This window comes from Anolis sagrei, chromosome 9, assembly GCF_037176765.1.
Source record: "Anolis sagrei isolate rAnoSag1 chromosome 9, rAnoSag1.mat, whole genome shotgun sequence".
NCBI lineage: Eukaryota > Metazoa > Chordata > Lepidosauria > Squamata > Dactyloidae > Anolis > Anolis sagrei.
In genome coordinates, this window is record NC_090029.1 from 457501 (window position 1) to 465763 (window position 8263).

Below are 8263 nucleotides of genomic sequence, written 5' to 3' on the forward strand. Positions count from 1 at the left end.
TCCTGACAGTGCCTGGAGCAATCTTTTGTTGAGAGACGATTAGATGTCCTTGTTGTAGGTTTTTTCGGGCTAAATGGCCATGTTCTAGAGGCATTCTCTCCTGACGTTTCGCCTGCATCTATGGCAAGCATCCTCAGAGGTAGTGAGGTCTGTTGGAAGTAGGGAAAAGGGTTTATATATCTGTGGAATGACCAGGGTGGGACAAAGGACTCTTGACTGCTGGAGCGAGGTGGGAATGTTTCAACCGACCACCTTGATTAGCATATAATGGCCTGACAGTGCCTGGGGCAATTTTTTGTTGAGAGGTGATTAGATGTCCTAATCACAGCATATTATTTGAGAACACAGAAATGCTGGACCACTCTCACAACCACCATGTCAGACGACACAGAGAAGCCATGGAAATACACAAGAAGCATGTGGGCAAATTCAACAGAAAGGAGGAAACCACGGAAATGAACAAAATCTGGCTCCCAGTATTAAAAAACTCTAAAATTACAACAGCACAACAACAGAGAGGAAACAAACAAGGACATCTAATCACCTCTCAACAAAAGATTGCCCCAGGCACTGTCAGGCCATTATATGCTAATCAAGGTGGTCAGTTGAAACATTCACACCTCACTCCAGCAGACAAGAGTCCTTTGTCCCACCCTGGTCATCATTCCACAGATATATAAACCCTTTGTCCTAGTTCCAACAGATCTCACTACCTCTGAGGATGCTTGCCATAGATGCAGGCGAAACGTCAGAAGAGAATGCCTCTAGGCCATGGCCATATAGCCTGAAAAAACCTACAACAACCCATTTCCAGGTTGTTTTGCTGCAGATTGACCAGAGAATTGCAGCGGAGAAACTAGAGATCCCTACAACGCTGTCCTGTCTAGAAAGCTCTAGGTCTTATATCATAACTGGAGGAAGTTCATAGAGTGACATTGGATAAGAGACAGACAGCCCTATTCTGAATGCAGAAACACACCATTCAAGCCCTCCCGACAGATGACCATCCAGCCAATGCTGAAAAACCTGCACTGTAGTATTACTTACTTACTTACTTAGGCGACCCCTCGTAGTCCGAGGATGATGGTCTTCCAAGTTCGGTGTCCTGGAGGTGGGTCCGTAGGAGACTGTGGAGCCCTCTTCTTGATCTGCATCTTCTCCCGCAGTGAGGGCATTGGTTTCCATGTGGGAGGCGGTTTCGGTTGGTGTTGCTTTCATGCACCTTCCTCTTGGCACGTTTCTCTCTTTCACCCTCCATTCGTGCCTCTTCAAATTCCACAGCACTGCTGGTCACAGCTGACTTCCAGCTGAAGCGGTCAAGGGCCAGGGCTTCCCAGTTCTCAGTGTCTATGCCAGAGTTTTTAAGGTTGGCTTTGAGCCCATCTTTCAATCTCTTTTCCTGTCCACCAACATTCCGTTTTCCGTTCTTGAGTTTGGAGTAGAGCAACTGCTTTGGGAGATGGTGGTCGGGCATCCAGAGCGGAGTTGATGGCGGAGGAGCATCGCTTCAATGCTGGTGGTCTTTGCTTCTTCCAGCATGCTGACGTTTGTCCGCTTGTCTTCCCAAGAGATTTGCAGGATTTTCCGGAGGCAGCGCTGATGGAATCGTTCCAGGAGTTGCATGTGACGTCTGTAGACAGTCCACGTATAGCAGGGTTGGGAAGACAATAGCTTTATAGACAAGTACCTTGGTATCCCTACGGATGTCCCGGTACTCAAACAGTCTGCTTCATTTGGAAAAAGGCTGCACTCACAGAGCTCAGGCAGTGTTGTTTTTCGGTGTCAGTGTTGACATCTGTAGACAGTCCACGTTTCGCAGGCATGGAGCAGGGTTGGGAGGATAGTTTTATAGACAAGCACTTTGGTATCCCTACGGATGTCCCGGTCCTCAAACACTCTCTGCTTCATTTGGGAAAATGCTGCACTCGCAGAGCTCAGGCGGTGTTGTATTTTGGTGTCAATGTTGACTTTGGTGGAGAGGTGGCTGCCAAGGGAGCGGAAAGGGTCCACATTTTCTAATGTTACACCATTAAGCTGTATCGCTGGCATATTTCACTATCGAAGAGCTCACACTGTTGGGAAGATCCTCCTTATATTCAGATGGAACCTCTTTCCCTGTGGTTTGAATCCGATGCTCCATATATAATTTGGCCCCATCTATAATGCAGGTTGAAACAACATTGCATGGTCAGTGTAGACCCGTATACTGCAGTTTAACGGCATGATGAGTCCAGGAGGTGAAGGTTTTCCCCTTGACATTAAGTCCAGTCGTGTTGTTTTTCCTCAATGCAACTCTCACCTGGAATGGAGACATCAATAATAATCCAAACTTTTTTCTTTTCCACAATCGTGATGTCTGGTGTATTGTGTTCCAAAACTTTGTCAGTCTGGATTCGAAAGTCCCGCTTTGGTGTTGTTGTTGTTGTTAGCCCCCAATTTTGCCCCCAGCAAATAGTGGAGAATCAGGGGGATGTGATTGCCATGCCTTTGGACAACTTTGCACAGCATCGCCTTCAATCTGGAGGGAACATTTCCGGTACGATTCTTAGCACAACAGTGACACCTGCTGCCTCTCCACCAAAGAGCCATTTGGACTGCCAAAGCTTCCCAGCAATAGGATGCTTTTTAACATCTACATGAAACTGTTGGAAGAGGTCATCCGGAGTTTTGGAGTTGGGTGCCACCTCTATGCAGATGACACGCAACTCTACTACTCTTTTCCACCCAAGTCCAAGGAAGCCCCTCGAGTGCTGGACGAGTGCCTGGCCGCTGTGTCCATCTGGATCAGGAGGAACAAGCTGAAAATCAATCCCAACAAGACAGAGGTCCTCCTGGTCGATCGTAAACTGGATTGGGGTATAGAGTAGCAACCTGTGTTGGACGGAGTTACACTCCCCCTGAAGCCACAGGTCTGCAGTCTGGACTCATCACTTACACTTATGTCAGTGGTGGCCGGGAGGGCCTTTGCTCAACTAAGACTCGTGTGCCAACTGTGACCGTACCTCGTGAAGGTGGATCTGGCCAGGGTGGTCCATGCCTTAGTCACCTCCAGGTTGGACTACTGTAATGCGCTCTACGTGGGACTGCCCTTGAAGATGGCCCGGAAATTCTAGATGGTCCAACGGGCAGCGGCCAGGATGTTAACCGGGGCTCCTTACAGAGAGAGGTCAACCCTCCTGTTCAAGGAACTCCACTGGCTGCCGTTCATTTTCCGGACCCAATTCAAGGTGCAGGTTCTCACCTACAAAGCCCTGAACAGTTTGGGACCCGCCTACCTGCGTGGCCATCATTTCTGTGTACGAACCCACGCGATCTCTTCAATCATCTGGAGAGGCCCTGCTCACGCTCCCGCCTGCATCGCAAACATGATTGGTGGGGACGAGGGAGAGAGCTTTCTCCGTGGTGGCCCCTCGACTCTGGAACTCACTCCCTAAGGACATCAGGCAGGCCCCAACCTTGGCAGTCTTTAGGAGGAGCTTGAAGACGTGGTTGTTCCAGTGTGCCTTCCCAGAATAATGATCTCATAGCACTTTGTCCTCCATATTGTTTTAGGTCTGCTTGTATGTTTCCACAAACACCCAATCACTTTTTTGCTCATGTCCAGCATTATTTTTAATTTTAATTACATTTGGCCTACCCATAGATTTTAAAGCGTGTTGTTCTACTGTTAATACTTATGCTATTGCTTACTGTCCTATTGATAATGGTTAGGTTATTGTTTTATTGTCTTGTTTGATTCTAATTGCTTGTATTGTTGTTGTTGCTTGTATTGTTGTGTTGTAGGCTCGGCCTCATGTAAGCCGCACCGAGTCCCTTGGGGAGATGGTAGCGGGGTATAAATAAATTATTATTATTATTAGGATTCAGAGATGGGGAATTCTTCCAAGTGTACCAAGCACAAGAGTCATGGTTCTGAACAGATTACTAACAGGAGCAACGCTCAGGGAGCATACAACTCCCTTGTTGCGCCAGCTCCACTGTCTGCCAGTCTGCTACCGGGCACAATTCAAAGTGCTGGCATTGGCCTATAAAGCCCTAAACGGTTTTGGCTCAACTTACCTGTCCGAACGCATCTCCCCTTATGAACCTGCTAGGACTTTAAGATAATGCGGGGAGGCCCTGCTCTCGATCCCGCCTTCATCACAAGTACGGCTGTCGGGAATGAGAGACAGGGCCTTCTCAATGGTGGCCCCTCGGCTATGGAACCCCCTTCCCAGGGACATTAGATCGGAAAAGAGTCAAGACCTGGCTGTTCAAGCAAGTGTTTGAAAATGCAAAAGTGTAAAAGACATAGGAACTTGGAATGACTGTGAGGTGAGGTGGATCTGGAATTGGTTAAGTGGACGAACCCAGAGGGTGATTCTCCCCAAGGCTTCCGCAGGGTTCCATCCTGGGCCCAGTCCTGCTCAGGATCTTCATTCATGACTTAGATGAAGGGCGAGAAGGCAGGATCATCAAGTTTCCAGACAACACCACATTGGGAGGGATAGCCAAGACTCCAGAGGACAGGAGCAGGATTCAAAACGATCTTGACAGATTAGAGAGATGAATGGTCAAAACTAACAAAATGAAGTTCAAGAGGGACAAATGCAAGAGACTCCACTTAGGCAGGAAAAACGAAATGCAAAGAGACAGAATGGGGGACGAGGAGGCCTGGCTCGAGAGCAGGACGTGTGAAAACGATTTTGGAGTCCTCGTGGGGAGGAAGGGGAACATGAGCCAGGAATGTGACGTGGCAGCAAAAAAAGCCAATGGGATGTTGGCCTGCATCAAGTGGAGCCTAGTGTCTAGATCCAGGGAAGTCCTGCTCCCCATGCTCTCTTCCGCTTTGGTTAGACCACGTTACCTGGAATATTGTGTCCAATTCTGGGCACCACAATTCAAGAGAGATGTCGGCAAGCTGGAATGTGTCCAGAGGAGGGCGACTAAAATGATCAAGGGTCTGGAGAACAAGCCCTATGAGGAGCGGCTTAAGGAGCTGCTGGGCATGTTTAGCCTGCAGAAGAGAAGGCTGAGAGGAGATAGGATAGCCATGTTTAAATATGTGAGAGGAAGCCACAGGGAGGAGGAGGGAGCAAGCTTGTTTTCTGCTTCCCTGGAGACTCGGACGCAATGGAGGAATGGCTTCAAACTACAAGAGAGGAGATTCCATCCATGCTCTTGTTACGTCCCGGATAGATTACTGCAACGCACTCTACGTGGGGTTGCCTTTGAAGACTGTTCGGAAACTTCAATTAGTCCAGCGGGAGGCAGCCAGATTACTCACTGGAGCGTCATACAGGGAGCATACCACCCCCCCGTTGCGTCAGCTCCACTGGTTGCCGATCCAGTTCTGAGCACAATTCAAAGTGCTGGTTTTGACCTACAAAACCCTATACGGCTCCAGCCCAGCATACCTGTCCGAAGGTATCTCCTTCCACATCCCACCACAGAGTTTAAGATCTTCTGGGGAGGCCCTGCTCTCAGCCCCACCTTTATCACAAGTGAGACTGGCGGGGATGAGGGACAGGGCCTTCTCGGTGGTGGCCCCTCGCCTGTGGAATGCGCTCCCCGGGGAAATTAGGTCATCAACATCCCTCCTCTCCTTCAGAAGGAAGTTAAAAACCTGGATATGGGAGCAGGCCTTTGGGTAAGCTGGCAAATGGATAAAAGACAATGACAACCAGAGTAGGAAAGGACAATGACGATGCTGGATGGATTATGGATTTATGAATTGACGAACACTGACCACAAGATGATTTTATTGCTGCTGTTGTTTTAATTTGACTGTTTTAATTAGTTATAACTGTCATCATTATTTTGTAAATTGTATATTGTATTTTGTGAATTGTTGGGCATCGAATTGTGCCTTTTGTAAGCCGCCCTGAGTCCCCCCGAGGGGGTTGAGAAGGGCGGGGTAGAAGCACTCCAAATAAATAAATAAATAAACATGAGGAAGAACTTCCTGACTGTGAGAGTCGTTCAGCAGTGGAACTCTCTGCCCCAGAGTGAGGTGGAGGCTCCTTCTTTGGAGGCTTTGAAACAGAGGCTGAATGGCCATCTGTCGGGGGTGATTTGAATGCAATATTCCTGCTTCTTGGCAGAATGGGGTTGGACTGGATGATGGCCCACCAGGTCTCTTCCCACTCTAGGATTCTATCATTCTATCCCACAGGAATGAGTGACAATAGAGGCTTCTTCAAAAGTTGAATAGAGAAAAGATTTATTTATAAGAACAACAAACAACAGACTTCTTCTTGTAAGAATCACAAAAGCTTAACTTGTTACTAATGTACAGTAATGGTTTCTTAAAAAGAGTTCCTTGTCTTGGTGACAAACAAAATTCCTCACTCTTCTTCAACGAAAATAGCAATGAGTCCCAGACTAACCTAGCTCAGGCTGTCTTCAGAGTCCTTTACAGCTAATTTACTCCACCTAGAGAGCCAATCCCCTTGTGTTGTTGACCACAAGGAATCAGGAGGTGACTTGACCCTTCTGGCCAATTATGCAGTATCAGGGTTTACAATGTATTGCAATGTAATACAGCTGAGTCATGCACTGCTAATAGGCTTCTATTGGAAATGCTGAGTTATGCATTAACTAGATATAGAACTTCATTTGGGGAATGTGTTCTGGCCTAGTCCAGGTGATTGTGAATGATGCAATCCTGGGTTTGAGTTAAGTCAATGGGTTGGGAACCAATCAGAGATTGCGATGTGTAAATGAATTGTATATAAGGAAGTCGTGTACAGTGTATTCTCTCTCCTTGTGCTGTGATGTTGTTCATCGAAGGCTATATGTAATTAAAAGAACCTGTCTGCTAAGACAAGATATAACTGTATGCTGTGGTAAGTTTGGAATATCATCTAGACTGGGGGAAAGACAATGGTAGCCAGATTTTGTTCATTTTCATGGTTTCCTGACGTTTCGCCTGCATCTATGGCAAGCATCCTCAGAGGTAGGGAGGTCTGTGAATCTGGCTACCAGTATTAAAAAAAAATTAGAATTTGTGTTCATTTTTCAGATTGTGTTCATTTTCATGGTTTCCTCCTTTCTGTTGAAATTGTCCACATGCTTCTTGTGTTTTTCAATGGCTTCTCTGTGTCGTCTGACATGGAGGTTGTGAGAGTGGTCCAGCATTTCTGTGTTCTCAAATAAGCACAACAATAGAGAGGAAACAAACAAGGACATCTAATCACCTCTCAACAAAAGTTTGCTCCAGGCACTGCCAGGCCATCAAATGCTAATCAAGGTGGTCAGTTGAAACATTCACACCTAGCTCCAGCAGACAAGAGTCCTTTGTCCCAAAAATCTCAAAAAATACAACAGCACAACAACAGAGAGGAAACAAACAAGGATATCCAATCACCTCTCAACAAAAGATTGCCCCAGGTACTTCCAGGCTATCAAATGCTAATCAAGGTGGTCAATTGAAACATTCACACCTAGCTCCAGCAGACAAGAGTCCTTTGTCCCAAAAAACTCTAAAATTACAACAGCACAACAACAGAGAGGAAACAAACAAGGATATCCAATCACGTCTCAACAAAAGATTGCTCCAGGTACTTCCAGGCTATCAAATGCTAATCAAGGTGGTCAATTGAAACATTCACACCTAGCTCCAGCAGACAAGAGTCCTTTGTCCCATCCTGGTCATTCCACAGATATATAAACCCTTTTTTCCTAGTTCCAACAGACCTCACTCCCTCTGAGGATGCTTGCCATAGATGCAGGCGAAACGTCAGGAGATAATGCCTCTAGACCATGGCCATATAGTCCGAAAAAACCTACAACAAGGACATCCAATCACCTCTCAACAAAAGATTGCTCCAGGCACTGCCAGGCCATTGTATGCTAATCAAGGTGGTCAGTTGAAACATTCACACCTAGCTCCAGCAGACAAGAGTCCTTTGTCCCACCCTGGTCATTCCACAGATATATAAACCCTTTTTCCTACTTCCAACAGACCTCCCAACCTCTGAGGATGCTTGCCATAGATGCAGGCGAAACGTCAGGAGAGAATGCCTCTAGACCATGGCCATATAGCTCGAAAAAACCTACAACAACCCACTTCTTCTTCCTTCAGTTCCCAAATCCCAACTCCTCTCCTCTCTCAGAAGCGGACACTTTTCCCCTCCCAAGACTTGGCTCCTCCCATCTGCTCTAGCCAATCCCAGGAGACCTCTAGCTCCTCCCTCTTCTAACTTTCCACTCTCAAGATGTCTGGCCTACACTCCCAACATGGAGGTTTGCCCTACTGTTATTCCAGGCTTCTCCTTCGGCC